Genomic DNA, 23,019 nt, shown 5'->3' on the forward strand with positions numbered 1-23,019 from the left:
TCTGAACCTCTTCTCCCACCTCCATGCAATTTAGATAAGTAGATCCAATGAAATGACCAGAATTAGGCAGTCAAGCCTCTGCAGAAAGAGGAAAGATTATTTCTTCAGAGAGAGAACTCTAAACCCCATGGAACAATCTCTGAGTTCTTAAGAAGTTTTTTCTTCTGTAGCCAAGCCCAAAGGCAGCACTCCTTTCTTCCTATTTCTTCATTTTGAAATCAAAACTAAGGTCATAGTTATATCCTCCCTCTAAAACGTAATGAGAAGCAAAACTCCTTTTCTACATCATCCTAGGGATTTCAAATTTTTTTAAAAAGCACACTAAGCCTTCAACTGAAGAATGCCAATCAATAAAATATAGCATCTGTATAATACTACAGAACTGTATTACATAACATTCAAACCAAGAAAGGTAGTTTTTCCAGACACCTAAAAGGCACAGATTTGCTTTAACTGGCATTTGCCTCAAGTTCAGAGCAATTAGTCCTGTTCAACCACACATCCAGAAAACTGCCACTTTATTTTTAAATCAAAAAGGAAATATTTTGTCAATAGTTTTTCTATGGCTCCTTATCACAGAGTGTTTATATTAACAGCCGAAGCTTAAGTACTCCACCCACTACTTGATGTTCCACCACCAGCAGCTCAGCAGAGCCATTCTAACACTTCTCCTTCACCGGAAAAAAAGACTCACTCCCACACTAAACCCAAGTCCCTGGACATGATTTTCAATAAAATGGAAAGAGGACTCTGCTCACTTCACAATCTCATGTCAACTGGGCACTTCTCGGAATTATAAAACTGATAGTTTTTATAATTTTATAAGATAAAATTTTATAATAGATGTTTCACAGTTTCTGTGCTTCCCTGAGGATCTGCTTTATGCTAGGCCCATCTTCTCCCTGAAGAGCACCCAAAAGGCTGACCGAAGCAGTCTCACTTTTGCAAGGAAGGACTGGGTCTCTCTGTGTTCACCACAAATCTCTCTGATGAACTAAAGGAGTCTCTGGCAAATCACCCTTCTCTTAGGAAAGAGTGATACATTCTATCTTATTGAAGTTTGAGGGGAAAAAAAAGAAAATAAATATGTAGGTGTTGGGGATTTTTTGGGTTTTTTTGTTTTTTTGTATTTTTGCCATTTCTTGGGCTGCTCCCGAGGCATATGGAGGTTCCCAGGCTAGAGGTCAAATCGGAGCTGTAGCCACCAGCCGACACCAGAGCCACAGCAATGCAGGATCCAAGCTGTGTCTGCAACCTACACCACAGCTCACGGCAACGCCTGATCCTTAACCCACTGAGCAAGGCCAGGGATCGAACCCGCAACCTCATGGTTCTTAGTCGAATTTGTTAACCACTGCGCCACGACGGGAACGCCTGTTTTTTTTTTTTTAATTCTCCTTGTTAAAAGGAGGCTGAGCTGGCAATTTCTACAGGTCAACAGGATACCCTAGTTACCTGTCAAGATTTAGTTTTTACTGTGACCTTAAAAGAAAAAAAAAAAAAAAATCACCTCCACCATCTTGAACCTAAATTCAGAAACCAGATGGAACATTTTTCTTGCTCTTTTCCCTCCCAAGTATTCTGAACCCCCAAACCATGACACACTAAAATGGCTAAATGCTAGACTGGCTCTGAAGCAAAGGAAGGGTGTAGCTCTCAGCTAGTGAGGGGGCCCAGGACTGAAAAGGGTTTGGAGAGAAACAAAACCGGCTTCTCTCTGGAGCATGTATGACACACACACACACAGGACCAGCTTCTCTCTGGAGTGTGTATCTCACACACACACACACACATACACACACACACACACACACACACAGGACTGGTCTAACAAGTCCTTCTGATCTCTCAGGCCAGGCTGCCTCCTTCTCCTCCCCCACTACCCACGTGCCTCTCCCAAGGCCTACCACTGAGACAGATAACACTGAATTTCCTCTCAATCCAGAGAGTCTGAGACACTGAGTTACCTACCTGGATCCCTGCTGTAACTCTGCCAAAAGGCACCTCAACCAGCCTTATAAGGAGAAAGCAAGGGAGAGGAAACAAAGATAAGAAGGAGGGGCAAAAAATAGAGGGAGGTGTCAGACTGGAGGAAAGGGAGAGGCCAAATGCCTTTCTCCATCCTACAAAAAGGGAAAGAGAGACGGCAGTCAGGTGTACAATGAGAAATTTTTTTTAAAAAGTCTAATCAAAATGGAATGGTATTGTTTAACTCCGTGTCGTATGAGTAAAAGAGAAATACTAAAATTAACTAGGACACTTTATACCCTTCCCTACCCTAGGCTAGAAGAAAAAAAAAAAAAATTCATGGAAAAAAAGCTTAACCTTAAGGTTTACTAGAGGTCACCGAACTGTTTGCGCTCACATTCCTTTTTTAAAGTGGCAGCTTCTCACCAAACCCCTAACTTTCTAAATCTGACATTCCACCATCTCTTTGCCCATCTTTTAAAGGTGACTTGGAAAAGCTGAAAGCATGCAACTGACTCATATTTACAGTCTAGCTTCCTCAGAACCCTGAAAACAGCAACAAGATACCCCTCCCATTAAGTTTAGAGTACACCTCCTTTTTTTTTTTTTGTCTTTTTGCCATTTTCTTGGGCTGCTCCCGTGGCATATGGAGGTTCCCAGGCTAGGGGTTGAATCGGAGCTGTAGCCACCGGCCTATGCCAGAGCCACAGCAACGCGGGATCTGAGCCGCGTCTGCGACCTACACCACAGCTCACGGCAACGCCGGATCCTTAACCCACTGAGCAAAGTCAGGGATCGAACCCGCAACCTCATGGTTCCTAGTCGGATTCGTTAACCACTGCGCCACAATGTGAACTCCCTTTTGAGACAAGCAACAGAAAGAAGGTCTGAGTCTGAAGAAATCACAGGAAGTAGAAGGTCCTATTTCTCTTCTTCGGCAAACATTTCTCCCTATCTAAAAGAAGAAAATCTGACCTTACAGGGGAAGAAAAATTCTAAATTATTAATTACTGAACTCCCCTATAAATTATTGCACATAGTCTTCCCAACAATCTCTGAGGTATACTAAACCCTTTTATAGATGAGTAAACTACATCAGAAATATTCCCTGGTGGCCTAGTGGGTTAAGGATCTGGCATTGTCAGTGCTGTGCCTGGGGTTGATCCCTGGCCCGGGAACTTCCGCATGCCGAAGGCCTGGCTCCCCGCCCCCCCCACCCCCGCAAAAAGTATTCCGTATCCTGCCCAAGGTCACCATATAACTAGTAAGTGGTGGAAATGCATCTGTAGTTCTTCAAGTCCATATTCGTCCTCCTTGACATAATGAAATAAGTATGAACTTTCTATTCCTCCTGTGGTTAAAACTCATTTTAACTCAAAAAAAGGTGATGAAAGTAAACTCTGGGGCGGGGGTGGGGGGGGTAGTGAGAAAGGATGAGGTGGAAGCATCTAGACCTTTGGGTCTTGCCTTCATTTTGGGGGTCTTCTTGGGGTGGGCACGCCTGTGGCATATGAAGTTCCCAGGCCAGGAATCAAACCCTCTCCACAGCAGTGACAACACTGGACCCTTAACCCACTGAGCCATGAGGGAATGTCCCTACTCTCATTTTTAATGTGACATCTCACTAAATAAACCAAAAGCAGAGATCAGAGGTGAGGTGGGAAACAGAAGGAACTAGAAGCGGGGAAGATTGTGCTCGCCAGCATCAGAACAGAGGGGAGGGATTGTTCTAGTGGTATGTTAGCAATCTGCCTCTAGGGCAGCTGTCCTCCTGGGCAATCAAAGGCCGGTTTGTGTGTGTGCTCAGGGACTAGCCAGCTTGGCAAGAAGTTGAGGACTCAGCCACCCAATCCACAAAGTGAGAAGAGATGCCTGTTTCACAGCTGGAATGGAGGGCAGGGAAAACACAAAACAAGGGGAAAAGGGGAGGAGGAGGGAAACAGAAAGGGCTACAGGTGCAATTTCAGTCTAGACAGAGGGGGAAAAACTCCTAGGAAACTAATAACCACTCCCTAGTTAAGCAGAGACTTGCCAGTGCCTTTCAATACTAAAATAAAAAATGGGTAGGTTTCCCCAGCTCTGTACGTACTAGGGTGTCAACTGGAAGGATGGCACCTAAAATGTGGAGCCCTAGCATTGCCTCTTTCTCTCTATCCCTCTCAGACCCAACAAGGTAGCTATAATATATACAGTGAAAAAAACATTATATAAACACCTATCTCCTAAAATTCCTTTCTTAAATCCTGGAGCTCTATGAATAAGAGTAATACACATAAAAGTCAGTGAAATCCCCAGTGTTAAGAGATGGAAACCATTTATATAACTCAAGTGCTAAGATGCAAAACGCCACAGTCAGAATTCACACTCCCTAATCCGTCTGAGTAGCTAGATGCTCTGAGACCCATTAGACACACAAAGGCTGCTCTCTTCGCAGTAGAGCCCTGCAGCAGAGCAGCTCTCCAGGGACAAAGAGATTTCACAGGAGAACCACAAAGACATCGCCCCTCTCCGTTCCCCCACTCCCAGCTTTCTCGCTTCCTGTCACAGTAGCACCAGACCACAGTCTCCCAGAAACAAACAAATACAAAGTGCTGGATTCTGGGCTGCAAGCCAGCCGCATTCCAGGGCATCCTGTCTACCAATCACCAGTCAGAGCTCCCACTTTGCCCTGCTCGGTTCCTTATCATGTTCAGGGGAAAACAACCCTCCTCCCTGCCCCAAGCCAACATTACATAGGACAAAGCTCAGGCCTTTAAGAATCAGCAGAAAGATACTATGTGAGGATCTAAGGGTTCAGAAGGGGTGAGGGGATTTTTTAGATTCCTACTTGGCTAGTTTCTTCACTTTGGAGGCACTATACTGGGGATTTTAAAGATACTGCCGGTATTGTACTCAGCTCAGCTCATGTGATACATCCCATAGAAAGCTTCATCATGGCAATCTGATCACCAGCCTGAATTCAGTCAATAGAATATTCCCACTTGGAGAACTACTTTAGGACACGTTTTCTGTCACCTCCTCTATTATCCATTTCTACCGTTTCCAAAGTCTTTCAAACTCTTTTCCCTACAAGGACAAAGTTGACTTCTAAGAGGCCCCACAGAGAACAAACAAAGGAGGCTGACTCCACCCTACAAAGCGACAGGATAGGCACCAGCAGGTGCTGGGAGCAAAGTTCTCTACTTCCCTAGGGAATGAAAGGAGGCCCACTAGGAACAGCACAGTGCCCTTGCAGCAAAAAGGTCAAGACAGCAAACTCAGCTTTTCCTGCTCACTACACCCCCTGGAGTGGGTCAGAGGCTGTAGATTTGGAAACTCATCAGGAAAGAAAGCCTTCCTTCCTAATAAGGGTCCTCAGCCGACACCAAGAATGGGATAAATGATACATTTTTCAATTATCTTATACAAGTTCTTTGGACCTTAGCCCTCAACTCCAGAAGCAAAGATGTAGACAGAAGCTCTACTGGCCAGAGATTCTTGAAATCCTTTTACCCCCAACCCCCAGAGCTCAATTCCCCATGCATAAGGCATAGCGCAAGGCTCAGCAGAGTTCTCCAACCAAAGGGACATTCCAGGCGACTAACTAGTAATACACTATCATTTCTCATCTTTTCTCCTCCCTTTCTTCTAGACACCTTTCCCCTTCTTCCTGAATCTGCTAAAAGTACTCTGGGCGGAAGCCTGATTTAGATAGCACATGTTGAAGCAAAAGAAGCTAAATCTAAAACAGCACATTTAAAAAGAATTAGTCCATATCTGGCTATGATATAACCAGATGGAAGGATGTGGGGCAGGTATATACACAATAGACAGCTATTCTAGAGCTCGATAGAAAAAAAGTATTTAGTAACACTATAGGTTTTGGGAGGTAGGGGGTGGTAGCTGTTATTGTTTTGGGTTTTTTTTTTTTTTTGCCACACCCACAGTATGCAGAAGTTCCCAGACCAGGGATGGAACCAGAGCCACAGTAGTGACAACATTGGATCCTTAACCCTCTGAGCCATGAGTGAACTCCTAACACTACAGAACTTAACTGCAGGGCCTCACCACTGCAAACTCTATCACTAAAGCACATGTACACAAAAAAGTTTAAGATCTCTTACCTGGCACTAAAACAGACTCACTTTTTCACTCAAGAATAACTTTAAAATTAGTTCCAATCATTAGTATCTTTATCCAATTCTCATCCAATTCTCCCACCTTCATAGCCCAGGCCAAATAAATCAGTCAATTAAGTACTACTGTGTGAATGTGGCTTGGATCCCACGTTGCTGTGGCTCTGGCATGGGCCAGTGGCTACAGCTCCAATTAGCCTAGCTGTTCCCTAGCCTGGGAACCTCCATATGCTGCGGGAGCGGCCCAAGAAATGGCAAAAAGACCAAAAAAAAAAAAAAAAAAAAGTACTACTGTGTGAGATGGTTATATCAAAAGCAGATAAAATAGTCGAGTAGAATTTTCTGAGATACTTAACAAAAAAAAAAAAAAAAAAAAGAGGGTTAGAAAAGACACACCCCAGGAGTTCCCGCTGCAGCACAGTGGGTTAAGAATCCAACTGCAATGGGTCACTACAGAGGCCTGGTTCAATTCCCAGCCTGATACAGGGGGTTAAAGGATCCAGTGTTGGTCACATCTGCAGCTCAGATTCAATCCCTGGCCCTGGAACTTCCATATATCTCAGAAGTAGCCATAAAAAAAAAATAATAATAATAATAATAAAATTAAAAAGACACACCCTAGCCAGGGAACTGGACACACCCATATCAATGCTGCTGCTATTCCAAAAGGATGCTTGGCAGCTTCTCTGCCTCAAACTGAGCAGGTGAGACAGAAAACGCATGCTGACTCAGAAATACAGTCACCCCACAGTGCAAGAGAGGGAAAGGAGACCAGTATAGCCAGTGGATCACAATTCAGCGTGACCTCACCAGAGGTCCTGGTTCTAATCACATCTCTGGCAATCTACAGACATATTTAGAAAACCCAACTAAAGGAATAACAAATGGATAAGAAGAAAGTCGATGCAAGGGTCTAAGACTTAAGCTGAATACTTACTGGTTAGAAAAGTATGAATCTGTTTTGCTATCTAACTTCCCACATATCCCCCTTCTCTCCACATCAGGTCCAGAGCTGAAAGAACTGGAGGGAGGGGAGGCAGAGAAAAGAATGTGATTGGGAAAGGTTTTACCACATTCCAACTAGCCAACATCCCACATAGCATTAAGAGTGCCCAAGAATTCAATCCCACTACTGAGAGTTGCTAGGACTCTGCTAACACACATCCAATTCCTCTACCACCCTCCCCCTAAACACCCTGAAAAGAAGCATAATTGAGATAGCTTGATGAAGGCACCAGCTGTTTCCTTCCACCACTCTCCCTTCCCCCAACCCCAGGGACCATAGTTCAAACTCACATCAAACACTTAATACAATTGAGTGGCCAGTACGAAGGAGAAGCCAGAACTAAAATAGCAGGAAGAGTGCCAACTGGCCCCACTTAGAAGGAATGCTTTCTTGGCTCAGTTTAAAAATAAGAAACCTTTGTCATCCACTCCCCTCTGCCCAATTACGTTCTCCTTTCCACAACCTACCCCTCAGTGTCAAATGGATTTCAGTTTCTTCCCTACAACTCCTTGATCTATTTTCAAATGTCAGGGAATACAAGGGAGATGTAAGGTTGAATGTAAAGTGATGTCTGGGAGATTGTTGCCAAACCCGGTACAGGGCTATCACACAAGGGCAAGTAGACAGGAGTCACACAGCAACCGTCTCTACGTTTTAAGGAAAGGGAGCAAGTGCTTCTGCACTTGAACGTTGATGGTTGATGGTAACTCGATTTCCCAAGGGGTGGGTCACCAGTTAAAATATTGACATGATAAGCCCCTCCCCCACCCATGTTCTAAGTTGGCCAGCATTAGCCAAGGAGGAAGGGAAGGAAGCCAGCACTTCCTTTTCAGACAGGAAGTAACATTGGCCCTTCCTGTCGAGTTTTAAACAAATTCTCCAGCTGAGTTTCAATGCTAACATCCTCTCCTGAATTTGTTCCACAATTTGAAAATGGAGAGGGGAAACAGAAATATGGTCTAAAAGTTTCCCTCCCACTAAAAGGCAAGTTCTCCATTCCATACTAAGTGCTGGCATAATCCCCAACGCAGGCAGTGACATCTGTAATTCCAAAACAATGTAAGATGGAGGTAGAAAACTTCAAATTAGCCACCTTCTTACCATGTCTACCAGCATGATCTATTCTTCTCTATTTCTCATATGAATTAAATAACCACCCATCTGAGAAATCACATAGATATACAGCTTAATCCAAATGTTCAGGTTTTATGGTCCTCGAACATGAGAGATCAGAATCACCTGGGAAGCATTTCTTAAAATACAGTCTCCCAAATCTACCCCCCCATCCCTTAACACTTCAATTTTTGGAGGGAATGCCTCGCATTCACGTTTCTAAAAAGCCCTCAAAGTGATTCTTACAGTCCGTTGTTGGGATCCACTGCAATGGCCTATCCCTGACAACCCTCTGACCACCACATTCCTCTCCCAAAAAGGGTACTCATTATAAAGCACATTATTTGGCCCTGCTTTACAATCAACCAGACAACCCAACCAATCTGGATTAAAGGCTCTTGGAAAGTATGTATTTAAATATAAGATGGCCAGAATAACTAAATCCTATATTCTATTTTTTTTTTTTCGGTCTTTTATCTTTTTAGGACCACACCTGTGGCATTTGGAGGTTCCCAGGCTAGGGACAGAATCGGAGCTAGAGCAACACCAGATCCAAGCTGCATCTGCAACCTACACCACAACTCATAGCAACGCCAGATCCTTAAGCCAATGAGCAAGGCCAGGGGTCAAACCTGCATCCTCCTGGTTACTAGTTGGGTTCGTTAACCACTGAGCCACCACAGGAACTCCTAAATCCTATATTCTAGACTTAGAACCTAAAAGGAAGAACTGTCTCACTTCATTGGAATCCAGAGTTGCTACAGTGGAGGATATCCCTATTTACACATTGCAGATTGGACAATCCGATTATATTTTAAGTGACTTAGTTTAACTTTCCTCCAAGGAACAAAGAGCTGTACCACACTGCCTTTTTTTTTTTTTTTTTTTTTTTTTTTGCCTTTTTGCCTTTTCTAGGGCCGTTCCACATAGAGGTTCCCAGGCTAGGGGTCTAATCAGAGCTACAGCTGCCAGCCTACACCACAGCCACAGCCACGCGGGATCCAAACCTCATCTGCAACCTACACCACAGCTCACAGCAACGCCGTACCCTTAACCCACTGAGCAAGGCCAGGGATCAAACCCGCAACCTCATGGGTCCTAGTCAGATTCGTTTCTGCTGTGCCACGACGGGAACTCCCACATTTTCAAAGACTGGTTCCACATTCCACCTCAAAAGAAGTCTGATTCCACATTCCACCCCAAAAGAAGTCCTAAATCTAGCATTCAAGACCCTAGATAACTTTAGGCCAGTTGACAATGTAGTAGAAATAACCAGAAACTCTGGATTCAGTTATTGCCATTGACACTTATCCAAGTAAGTCACTTTAACTTTTGGTTTGAGTAAGAGCAAGTGAGTAGCAAGATGTGTTTAGAAGAAGCATGAAGAGAAATATTTCCACAAAGAAGCATGTCACTAAAGACTTGGAAAAAAGAACGGCCATTGAAAGACACTTTCAAGACAGCTATAAACATTTATAAATGTTGAAGTAATACACATCAAGCAGTCATTTAAAGCAACTTCAAAATTTGGAAGAACCTGATTGCCCAGAGTATTTCCTATACAAGATGATACAGGTACCTGACCAAAAGAGAAGGGGACTAAAAGGGGAACAAAAGTTTCCTGATTTAGGTTATCTACCAAGGATGATATTAAGTAACAGAAGGACAACCACGTAAGTATAATTAAAGGGAAGAACAGAGGGTAACCAGGTCAAGTTCTAGTGCTAAATTCCAAGCAGAGAAAGAGAGACAGAGAAACTTTCACTGAAGGACAGACAGCTGAACCAGAAATCTTGAGAGGGAAAGTAACAACAGGTGATTTAAGACACAACTACTCTGGTAATCACCTATCCTTTGACTTTCCAATGCGGAGATGCCATAGAACATTAATCACTAAATAGTTGGTGCTGCTTCTTTTCCCACCAAAGTCAACCAGGCTAAGTGGTTCAGTATATGCTTTAACAATCATTACTGCTTAAGCATACATAAGGAAAGGAAAAACAGTTATCAAGATTGATGATCACCTCCCCTCTTGTATATAATACAGTGACCTATAAAGTGGTTTCCGAAGCCATTAAATCCCAATGATTAGGGCTGTGAGGAAACAGGAGCTTTTTGGCCTAATGAGCAAAACAAAGAGCAGTAGATAAGTGGTGTAGGTATAATATTTGGTCATAAACCAAACCAACAAATGTATTCAAAAGGAAACTGTACCAGATCTAGGCTGTCACTTCTGGTCATAGAAATTTGACTCTGTAGATAAGAAAGTAGAGAAACAGATTTTTCTGGGAAATAAAACATTTTTTTTTTTCTTTTCAGGGCTGCACCTGCAGCATATGGAAGTTCCCCAGCTAGGGGCTGAATTGGAGCAGCTGCTGCCAGCCTACACCACAGCCACAGCAATGCCAGATCCGAGCTGCATCCGCGGCCTACACCACAGCTGTGGCAACGCCAGATCCTTAACCCACTGAGCTAGGCCAGGGACCAAACCGAATTCTCATGGACACTAGTCGGGTTTTTAACCCACTTAACCTACTAAGCCACAAGCAGAACTCCCACAGAGAAGAAAATTTTTATCTTACTTCTCAAGCACATACAAGCTCATTCTAAGTAGATGCTTTCCTACATATCATTCTCCAAGACAAGGGCCATTGACCTATGCAAATTCTACTACTGTGCTGACTGTACTTGTATGGAACTTCTGAACTGGGACAAAGATGGAGGCTGGGTCAGGTGCTGCCTCAACTCCTCACAAAGAATACAAATATATATATATAAACAGCTGTTGTCTCTGGTATCTGAAGTGAGATTATTCTTTGCACTGTATAATGCAGGACCAGGTCCTACACTGTCCCCACTTATCCCCAACACACACCCACTGGACTTCCCTGAAGGTTCTACTGCCCCCATATCTCTTAACTGCTAGTAACAATCAGCCTCAGGGCCTATGCACTTTGTACTCATATCTACGTGACTTTAATTTCTTTGAGGTCTCTCTCAAACATACCTTGCAAGTGAGGCCTTCCCTGACACTTTATATTAAACATCACACCCTTGCACATCTTATTCACCACCCTACATATCTTGCTTTATTTTTTTCTCAATAGTGTTATCACACTCTGACATACTATATATGTATTTGCTTACTTATTATCTATCTCTCCAACCAGAATGTCAGCTCTGTGAGATCTATTTGATGTACAGCAGGTTCTCAAATTTGTTTTGAGTGAATGAAGATGTTTTACTTTTTCAAAAAAAAAAACAAAAAGTTAAATTTTAGAAAAACAAATATTCATTTTTCTTTTTACACATTTGTTTCTAATTGTGACCTTAGGACTCTCAGCTGGGGTCTCCAGTAGCCTTGCCTGCAGATTTGCCTGACCTTCAGCAGGGTAGACATTCAAATGGCAAATTCTGCCCAAGTTTACGAAGTAGTCAACAAAGAACAGAACGGGCAGATGTTACAGAACTTCCCCAATTCCAACAAAGAAAGAGTGGAAAGAAATCAGATTGGCACCAATTTCTCCTTTAAAGTAGACTACTCTATTTTATGTGTACTGAATATACACCAGCTACTTTATTTCAACGAGATTTACCTCATTTGCAATGAAATGGGAACTGTAGGTGCTTTGATAAAAGCACTGAAAAGCTGACCTAGTTTCTATAAGAATGTCTTATGTCCTCAACCATCAGAATGTATTTTGGTTTCCTCAAATATAAGCTACCTAAAACAAAAACCTCCACTCAACAAAGAGACCTCCTAATGAGCTACTGCCTTCCCATATAGAACAATATGGGATGCACACACAAAACTGATAACTCCAGGAAAAATAAGTATCTTTTGCTCTACTGTCAACTGAACCAAAATGACTTATTAATTAGTAAATGTGATGAGATCTGAAAATCAAAAAGATAAAAACTAATCTGAATTACTAGATCAATCTTCTTGAATCACAGCAATTAATTCCAATCCAGATCTAATTGAAATAAACCAGAAGCAGCATCCTACTTGCACATTCACCACGAGTACAATTTATTCTACTGTAAGAATCAGAAATCTCTTCCCTATTAAGTGTTAGTGAGGCAAAGTAATGCCCATGAAGACCACCAACCTAAGGGGAAAAAAAAGCTTGGAGAGGCAAAGAGGAACACCAAACAAAAAGAGGAAAGCAAATGAAAAGGAAAAAATGTCGGAGAATCATCAGAGGGAAATGTAGGTTTAAAAAAATGTGGAGAGGAGTTCCCGTTGTGTCTCAGTGGTTAATGAATCCAACTAGGAACCATGAGTTGCGGGTTCCATCCCTGACCTTGCTCAGTGGGTTCAGGATCAGGCGTTGCCATGAGCTGTGGTGTAGGTTACAGACAGGGCTTGGATCCTGTATTGCTGTGACTCTGGCATAGGTCGGCAGCTACAGCGTTCATTAGACCGCTAGCCTGGGAACCTCCATGTGCCCCACGGGTGTGGCCCTAGAGAAGACCAAAAAAAAAAAAAATGTGGAGGAGTTCCCACTGTGGCACAATGGGTTAAGAATCCAACTGAAGCACTTCAGGTTGCTGCAGAGGAAAGGGTTCAGTCCTCAGTCCAGCACAATGAGTTAAAAGATCCAGCAATGCCACAGTTGCAGCATAGGTTGCAGCTGAGGCTTGGATTCAATCCCTGGCCTGGGAACTTCCATACGCAAAAAAAAAAAAAAAAAAAAAAAATGTGGAGCACTGGGTGGAAGAGTTACGATAGGAAGCTGTGCAATGCCAATAGGAATTAGCTTAGGAGTTCCTGTCGTGGCGCAGTGGTTAACGAATCCGACTAGGAACCATGAGGTTGCGGGTTCAGTCCCTGCCCTTGCTCAGTGGGTTAACGATCCGGCGTTGCCGTGAGCTGTGGTGTAGGTTGCAGACGCGGCTCGGATCCCGCGTTGCTGTGGCTCTGGCGTAGGCCGGTGGCTACAGCTCCGATTCAACCCCTAGCCTGGGAACCTCCATATGCCGCGGGAGCGGCCCAAGAAATAGCAACAATAACAGCAACAACAACCAAAAAGACAAAAAAAAAAAAAAAAAGAAAAAAAAGAAATTAGCTTAAATACTATTCAGAACGCTACTTCATGGGTATGAAAGAAAGGAAAAAAGAAGGAAAGTCTTATGCTGGAAGAAACCAAAAGTTTCCAAGCAAGGCTGCATCTAACATATGTATATTTCCCACAGGCCAGTTTGGCTTTTCCACATAAAAGACCAGACTTCTTGCTTAGAAGCATACTTCTCACAGGAAGCATTGATGAACTCAAAAATTTCTACATGTCCCAGTTTCATAAATGTCCATAAATAAGAGTTGAAAATAAAAAAGTTTCCTCAACATTAAAAAAGGAAGTTTATTTCAAGACATAGTAAAAAAAATTACCTTCATTTGTATGTAATCGTTTCCTGTACATTCAAAAATTGAATGTTATCCTACAAAATCCTGGTTGGACAAGTGAGACGTCAAGAAAAAGAATCTAGTTCAAAGTCAAAAGAATAACAAACCCAAACAAAGCTTTTTGAATCCATTCTCTGCCGAAATTAAAGGAAGTTTATCTTTGGGTGCTAGAGTTCTGTCTCTTGTACATACAAGCGAGAGAAATTTATATCACTATTTTTCCTGTAAAGTATCCAAGTCTCCTAAGAAATTACTGCAAGATATTCAAGCTTTGCCATCAGTTTCTCTTCCCTCATTCACACCTCACTCTAATAAGTTATTCATTCCCATAGCACCTTTATTTTGGATAATCCCACCCACACAACTTCCCAAACTTGCCTATCGCTAAAGGCATTTTTTTCTCATTAAAAAAAAAGGGGGGGGGGGAGTTCCTGTCGTGGCGCAGCAGAAACGAATCCAGCTAGGAACCATGAGGTTTCAGGTTCGATCCCTGGCCTTGATCAGTGGGTTAGGTATCTGCCGTTGCCGTGAGCTGTGGTGAAGGTCACAGACGAGGCTCAGATCTGGCATTGGCCAGCAGCTATGACTCCAATTAGACCCCTAGCCTGAGAACCTCCATATGCCCCATGGGTGTGGCCCTAAAAGGACAGGAAGACACACATACACACAAAAAGTTAGCCTATCCACCCATGATGCCCATTTATTCTGTAATGTAAGTGTCACTATCCACCTTAGGGTCTCAGGTTTTAAGATACCTTAAAGGGCACTTAATCCAACAGACAATAAATAAAGTATTCATTCTAATAGCACACACAAGGTATTCCTATGAATTTTGCATGCAGTTAGTTACTTCATCATCACAACAATCCCATGAGATGGTTAATATTATTGTCTTCATTTTACAGATAAGGAGACCAAGGCATAGAGCAATTAAACAATTTGCCCAAGGTTGTTTGGCTAGTTCAGTGGTAGAATAAGATTTGAACCCAGGAAGTCTGGCTTCAGCATCCATACTTATAAAGCATGCAACACTCCCATGCCTCTCTATATCTGTGGAACTCTCAGACTGGAAATTCCCTGTTTGGTCAGCCTATTGATCAAAAAACAAAGAATAATAAAGCATTTGTGGCAAAATTTTAACACCTGGTGTCAAGCACAAGGAGTCATTGTGCTACTCTTTCAATTTTCCTATAAGTTTGAAATGTTTTCAAAATAAAAAACTAAAGTTTCTTTTATTGTCACATAATGGGATATGCTTTGTGACAGTGATGACCAAGTTACCTGTTGGCCATCAAAACCTTTAAAAAAAGAACTCTGGATCTTTATAATGTCCCCACTATATGCCTGATCTAAATTGCCCACAGCGAAGTTCCTTTTGTGGCTCAGCAGTTAACGAACCTGACTAGGATCCACGAGGATTCCGGTTCAGTCCCTGGCTTCACTCAGCATGTTAAGGATCCGGTGTTGCCTGTGAGCTGTGGTGTATAGGTCACAAATATCACTTGGATCTCGTGTTGCTGTGGCATAAACTGGCAGCTGCAGCTCTGATTTGAGCCCTAGCCTGGGAACTTCGATATGCTGAGGGTGTGGCCCTAAAAACAACACAAAAATTTTTTTAAATAAATACATTGCCTAAGGACTCAGTGGAGAGGAAATTGGCTTAAAAATGGGGAACACTCTCCCTGAACCAGAATAGTAAATGTGGGCCCCATTCTCAATACTGAATATTAATAATCAACAACATGCAATTCCAAAGAGAATTAGGAGGAGGAAACTACTTTCAAAAATACATTATACAGGAGTTCCCGTCGTGGCGCAGTGGTTAACGAATCCGACTAGGAACCATGAGGTTGTGGGTTCGGTCCCTGCCCTTGCTCAGTGGGTTAACGATCCGGCGTTGCCATGAGCTGTGGTGTAGGTTGCAGACGCGGCTCGGATCCCGCGTTGCTGTGGCTCTGGCGTAGGCTACAGCTCGGATTCAAGCCCTACCCTGGGAACCTCCATATGCCACGGGAGCGGCCCAAGAAATAGCAACAACAACAATAACAACAAAAAGACAAAAAAAAAAAAAAAAAATATATATATATATTATACAGAGGAGTTCTCTTATGATACAGCAGGTTAAGGATCTGGCATAGTCACTGCAATGGGTTGAGTCACTGCTGCAGTGTGGGTTCAGTCCCTGGCTAGGGAATTTCCACATGCCTTAAGTATGGCAAAAAAAAATAATAATAAAATAAAAAAAATAAAAGTATAGCAAAATACAATCAATCCATAAATGTTTCCTCCTTTTTAGTTCTAATGGGAACTGTTGTTTTTCCCTGGCTTTACAATCTCCCTGCCAGGCTACCAATGCTCTCTCTCAATTGCAAACTTTGGCAGCAACTACATTTAGGCAGAGCAATCCCTATTTCAGCTTCTCATAGCATTTAGCCCCTTCTGCAAGGGAAGAGAACATGAAGTCACATACTGATAACCTTTGATTCATTCCTTTAGGCAAATTTCTTGTTATTTTATTCCAAATTTCCCACAAAAATTAATTTGGGTTCTTAAATTCATAAACTTCCCAATACATTTTGTGAACAAAATCTCCTGAAGTTCCATGGAAAAGCAGTGACCAAAAAAAAAAAAAAAAAATCCAAACACACTTTCTTTGAAACACTAATGTTCAAAACTATCATCTCAAGCATTTCATGTTTTTACTAACAAGTATAAAAACCATTCACTTCCAACATGGCTGAAATTAATACTTTCTCTGCTGCTGCTGCCCTAATATTTTCTGGGAAATCAGTTCCTATCTCCTAGAAAATGGCTACATTTAAGGTTTCAGTGGCTAAAGTTAATAGCTGCCTGTATTATGAAATGAATACTAGGACCCTTACTTTTTTTTTTTTTTTTTTTTGTCTTTTTGTGTTTCTGCCTTTTCTGGGGCCGCTCCCGCGGCATATGGAGGTTCCCAAGCTAGGGGTCGAATCAGAGCTGCAGCTGCCGGCCTACACCAGAGCCACAGCAACAAAGGATCCAAGCCAAGTCTGCAACCTACACCACAGCTCACAGCAATGCCAGATCCTTAACCCACTGAGCGAGGCCAGGGATCGAACCCACAACCTCATGGTTCCTAGTCGGATTCATTAACCACTGAGCCACAACGGGAACTCCTAGGACCCTTACTTTTTACTCTTGACACTATTATTGGTACTGCTTGTCCAGAAAGAAAACAGGATTAAAGAAAAATTAAAATTTTAAATCTTCAACTGTTTCCGGAAACTTTACTTAAAAATGGAAGGTAGGAGAAGTGTACAAGTTTCAAAATTACATTGCAATTTTTATTAATCTTTGTTGTATTGCTTCCTATCTCAACTTCTTTCAGCCTTCCCCACAAAAGTCCCTCACTGATTCCCCTAGTGCCTTATTTAACCAAGGCTTACTGAGCACCTCAGCATATACCAGACACTGAGTTAGGTGCTAAGAGGATACAGCTAAGACAGTACCTACACTCAAGCAGGTCAGTCTAGACAGAATTAATAAGTAGGATCAACAGTATTGGAACTACCTGCTACAAACCTCTCCCTGCAGTTTGGTAATATCATCCCAAATCACATGCCAGAAAATACTTTGGCAGAAGAAATTTCACTAATAATCAAATTAAGTTTAGGCATTTTCAGTAAGTTTAAGAAATTAGGACAGCAATGGTGTGCATACAGAAAGATCCCTGTTCTAAAGATTGAGATAATATCCATTCTAGCATATCTAGCTCCCCATCGGCTTTAAGGAAAATTATCATTGTTGTTTTTACATACATTACTCTAACACGGAGATCTTGGAAATCTAAGTGAACACTGACCCTCAGCAAAATGAAACCCTCCCGCCTCTAGCAAGGGCTCATTTCAGTTCTGGCTCGTTTCTATCCTCCCTAGAGAATGGCAGTGTTTTAGTGGTTAAATCCAAGAACTTTGTAGTTAGTCCAGACCAGGGTTTAATCCTGGCCTTGGCCATTTACAAGCAGTAAAATTTTCAGCAAACCTCAGCTTCTCTGAAGCTCAAATTCCTTAAAAAACAAACAACAACAACAACAACAAAGGGTTGTTGTGGAAAATTAAGCAAATAGTTTATGCAAAATGCTTAGCACTCAGCAAAAAAACAAGCCGGGGGTTGGGGGAGGGAGGGCTGGCAGTAGGTAACAGGGGACTACCAGGTACCAAAATAGAAAGCAGTAAATTATACAAAGCTAATCATTTTGTTATTTCCATGCTTAATGTATTTGCACATCCATCCCATCTCTCATCCCTAGAGAGCAACTACCTTATAAACCTAACGCTGAATTGCGATTACTCGAAGCTTTTTTTTTTTTTAAAGGTTTCCAATTTTTATCCTAGCTGAAAGAATATGTTCTAACCCCCTGACTCTCCATAATTGGAACTCTAGGAAAGGCACTAGGACTCTAAGCATCCAAAAGAGACCCCCACCTGGAACACAGGCCATACCTTAGTCATGTAACAAAGAAACCAACAGTATATAGGAGTCACACAAGCAAAGAAAAATCTGTACAACTCATACTTACTCGTCATTTTTCACCCCCAAGTCAAAATGAGGAGCCAAACAAAAAATAACAGATTTACTTATTCACATCCCTTATTATATCTCCTAGAAGAACAGGTAGAGGTGAGGTAAAAGACAAGTCTTCTTCCATCTTATCATCCAAAAGGTTCCAGTAGTACACACCCAGTCAAAACAATGCCTCAGTTCGTGGAAATAGTCCTGGTCGCTAGTCAACTAGAATGCTCACTGCAGCTACACAAAGCCCAGTATTTAAAGCTGGACCCAAAGCACTACTACCATTCAGTCAGCCAGAACCTATTTTCAAACTGCCTTTGTACTCCTTCAAATTCCCTCATTCCTCCCCCTAAAGGTTGAGTGGGAAACCAACACTCTGGCAGCAACATGACCAATCCTCCAAAGATCCAAGAACCCCCCCACCCCCCTTAGGCTGGCGTCAAGGCAGAGAGAGCATTTGAAAGAAAATTTGGAAATGAAATAAGAACTACAGCCCAATGGACTGTACACATTGTCCTTTTTTTCTTTGTAACTGCGCTTGCTATAATTAGGAGATACTCCTAATTATACAGACATTAAAATCTTACTGTAGCTCTTGCATAAATTATATTAAACGGAGAAACAAAGTTCTGTTTCCCTTGAAGACACAACCTTGTAAGAATGAACTCATCTTTCAAGAAACACTTTTGTTCTGGAAAAGAAATCCAAGGAAGTATTCTAGTCTAAAAAGAATTGAGGGGTGAGGGGCACAAAATCAGAGGATTATTATACATACATACCAGTTTAAAGCTAATGAGCAGCTAACACAGGCCCATCTTTTTACAATTAGGGCAGTATCTACTGCAGTTAGTTTTCAGACTGATTCTCATTTTCAAAGAAGATGGAAGAAAACATCCAGTTTTCAGTTACTGATGAGTTGGCTATACAATTATCTAGAATCAGTATTTTTGAAAGAATGTATTTGCAAAACAAAAACTAATCTTAAGATTAAATAGAAGATATGAAAGCACAGTCATGAGCCTTCAGCTCTTACAGATTTCTGATTTCATGGCTAATTAACCAAAGGAAAAACTCACCTCCAAAAAACAACTTTCAGTTTGGTTTAAAAGTAAGAATTCCCCTTTTGCTTTCTCAAATGCCTTCTAAACACTAAAGTTGGTATAGGTATTTTAGTCTTAGCCTATCATTATTTTAATCCAAGGCCCTTTCAGAGAGCACAAAGCTCAAAATATTTTCATGTGTATCGCCACTTTACTCAGGTGAACGCAAAAGCATGATTAGAATTTCCTTATCCCTTTAAGCACAGAAACCAAGGGTTATCGTACATGCCAACTCAACCTACACCTCCACAAACCTTTGCCATCAAGGTAGTTGTAGAAGGAAGGAGATGGCGATTCAGTTACCATGGATCCATTTGTTTTCTTTTATAAGGCAAAGCAGGGAGCTAAGTCTAGCCGGAGAATGAGGCTCCCACCCACCGCACCTGGAAAAGTAAAAGAAGGATCCACCCAGGAACAGCAGGGCTGAAACTGATCTGGGCTGTTCAAACTCCAGAGGAAAAAATACCACCATTTAAGCTGCAAAACTCCCTGCAACTTTCCACTTTCACAAATCCAATGATTAAAGGGAGGGAAAAAAAAGTTTTAAAACATGAATAACTAGCTTCCGACCCGGACAAATTCCTTTCCCAACCCACACGCAACATGCCAAAAAACCCAACTTTTGGTTTGGGCTCTGAAAACAGAAGTTTGTTAGCCTAACCTAGAAAAAAAATATGAAATAAAAGAACACACCAAAATGCAAATTTACAGAATTGCCCTCACCCCTCCGAATCTATTCATCTCCCTATATTAGAGAGACCCAGAAGTTTGTTCCTGGTTCTTGAATATTTTACTTTGTTTCAAATATAATACCAAAATTCCCCAAATGAGGAAAATTAATAACCGCTTAAAAGTTACCCATCAGCGTAACAGAATCTCTTGTTTCTAAATTCCCTCCGGTTACCTTAAGACAAAAATTCGACTTGGCTTATCCTCCTTCACCCATCTATACACATATTTTTAAAAAGGCACACACCTCAAATGTGGACTTCTAGAAACCAGTCCTCTAAGAAAGAAACCCAAGCCTTCGTCAACGTGCTGAGAAAGACAAATCCAGCAAGGGAGTTGATTTTTCGCCACCTCTTCCTCCTTTCAGGGTCTTTCCTGCTCTTCTTTCTCTCTCTCCCTCTTTTTTTTTCTCTCAGATCCAACACCTAAAATGGAAGTTGCACCCAGCCAAAGGCTAGGGAGCCTGGGTGGTGACAAACTGATCTGGCAGCCCTACCCCTCGCTTTCCTAAGTGATGTCAGCCCCTGGGAACTTCCAATCGGAGCCAGGCATAAATCAGGGAGCTGATTTTATCCAATAGGAAACTTTATTATAGGAATTAAAAAAAAAAAAAAGGAGAGAGAGGAGGGGAAAAAGAGACAGGGGGAAGTTTTATATATATTTATATTTAAAGTGGAGACTGTACGATCTCTGAGGAATTACTGCAGAGCTGGGGGGTTAGGGGAAGGGGGCTTAGGGAACAAGGGCTTTTTAAAACGACAGGGCCTAAGCGCGTCAGTTCTCTTTGATGCTGGGGTTCTTACTCCTTCCTTTTTGGGTGGGGAAGCAAATAAAAGCTGATTTTATTTGCCTACTGCTATTTAGTTTGTTGCTTTCTACCCTAAAGCATTTTCCCAAAGGAAGACAAGAAGGGAAGGAGAGAGAAATCCTAGAAACAGGACTACAATGTCTTGAATGGGATGGTAGGGGATATCTGAGGTAAACACTCAATTTCATTGTTTTGGTTTAAATGCATTTAGGCTGATTAGGAAAAAATAAATGCTTGGACTTGTTCATACTTTTTAGTGTGTATGCTTTCAATGAGAAGGAAACTGAATCCTCTAGGTTATTGAGGAAAATCAGTCTTCTCATTTATCCCCAAATCAAAATAATGTGGCATTGAGTGGGAGAATAAATGATATCCCATAAACAAGCAATATATTTAGAGTAGATAACAGCATGTGTAAGGAAAAGAAAGTCTCACGTCTAGAAAATTCAATTTATTTGTGAACTTGAAGCTTAAGACATCCATTCCCTTTTTACGCTTGACCTAAATAGAGGATAAAAACAAGTATTCTTTTTCTGAGTTAAGAGTTATATTATAGGAGTTCTCATCGTGGCGCAGTGGTTAACGAATCCGACTAGGAACCATGAGGTTGCGGGTTCGATCCCTGGCCTTGCTCAGTGGGTTAAGGGTCTGGCGTTGCCCTGAGCTGTGGTGTAGGTTGCAGACGCGGCTCAGATTCCGCATTGCTGTGGCTCTGGTGTAGGCCGGTGGCTATAGCTCCGATTCGACCCCTAGCCTGGGAATCTCCACATGCCGCGGGAGTGGCCCAAGAAATGGCAAAGACAAAAATAAATAAATAAATAAATAAAATAGGGGTTAAGAGCATAGATTCTGTAGTCTGACTGGCTTCAAATTTTCCTCCTCTGTGAGTACACTTACTCAAGTAAATGTACTATATCCTCTGTGACCTTGGAAAGGTTATATAACCTTTCTGTGACTCGGTTTCTTAACCATAAAATGGAGATAATAACTATCTCACAGGACTGTTGTAATTAAAATACACACAAAGTTCTTAAAACAATGTATGCCATATAGTATAAATTCAATGAGTATCTACCAGTATCTACCCTGCCCAAAAATAGTGGCAGTGTCTCATCATTGCCCAGTAACTACAACCAATGATAAAGCATCTATCATGTGAGGGCACTTTGCATTCATTATCCCTAACTTCTAAAACACCACCATGGAGAGAGCATTACCACCTTTTTACAGATGAGAAAAATCAAGGCTCAGCAAGGTTAAGAAACTTGCCTGAGCCCATCTGGCTAAGAAGTTAAACTCCTCGGTCTGACTCCAAAGCCTGTGCTCTTTCCATTACTTACACTGTGGTCAGGATAAAGGCCAAGTTTCTTGTCTGTTTTCAAGATGCCATATTTATTCATTCTATACATTAAAGTAACATTTATTAATCATAATCTGGGAAGTTCCCATGTGGTGCAGCAAGTTAAGGATCCAGCTGTGTAGAGGCTACAACTTGGTGTGGGTTTAAAAAAAAAAAAAATCTGACCTTTCCTTATCTATCTAACTGACATTCCACTCCTCCTGGGCATGAAAATGCCCCTTCTAATCAGGTTTATCTGATCATTATCCACCCTCTCGTATGGTCTACAGTCTCGTAGATCCTCATATTTGGTCTAATGTAACCAAAAAGGACTTCTCTCAGAAGTGCTAGAAGACCAAACAGACATCACAGCACTTATCTGGTGGGCTTTAAACAAACTAGAATGGAATATGAATACATTTAGGATTCCCACTGTGGTGAACGGGACGAAGGTTCGATCCCCAGCCTGGCACAGCGGGTTAAGGATCCAGTGTTGTCACAGCTGCAGCGTAGGTTGCAACTGTGGCTCAGACCTGCTCCCTGGCCTGGGAACGCTATATGCCTTGCAGTGGCCAAAAAAAGAAAAACAAAAATACATTTAACAGATGGAGTTCCTGCTGTGGTGCAATGGGATTGGCGACATCTTGGGAGCCCTGGAATGCAGGTTCAGTTCCCAGCCTGGCACAGTGGGTTAAGGATCTGGTGATGCTGAAGCTGTGGCTTAGGTCGCAGCTATGGCTCGGATGTGATCCCTGGCCTAGGAACTCCATAAGCCATGGGACAGCCAAAAAAAAAAAAAAAAAAAAAAAAACCACATTTAACAGAGAAACAAACAATGCCTAAGAAATCTTTTTCTATTACCTTATCACATCTTCTACTT

At 41.9% G+C, this 23,019-nt stretch overlaps 1 protein-coding gene across 18 annotated transcripts in view; it reads right to left on the reverse strand.

The window, feature by feature from the left end:
• The window catches only part of CTNND1 (catenin delta 1), a 65,648-nt gene extending 45,142 nt beyond the window's left edge, over positions 1-20,506 (reverse strand). For 13 of the 18 annotated variants that reach the window (XM_021083024.1, XM_005660895.3, XM_021083021.1 and 10 more), the window contains exon 1: positions 20,240-20,486. The gene's annotated coding sequence lies outside the window, so the exon portion shown is untranslated. Of the gene's footprint in view, positions 1-4,083; positions 4,097-20,239 lie in introns of those variants that run through there. The other 5 variants (XM_021083025.1, XM_021083023.1, XM_021083019.1 and 2 more) reach the window with 5 other exon arrangements.

This window comes from Sus scrofa, chromosome 2 (assembly GCF_000003025.6).
Source record: "Sus scrofa isolate TJ Tabasco breed Duroc chromosome 2, Sscrofa11.1, whole genome shotgun sequence".
In the NCBI taxonomy this organism is placed as follows: Eukaryota; Metazoa; Chordata; class Mammalia; order Artiodactyla; family Suidae; genus Sus; species Sus scrofa.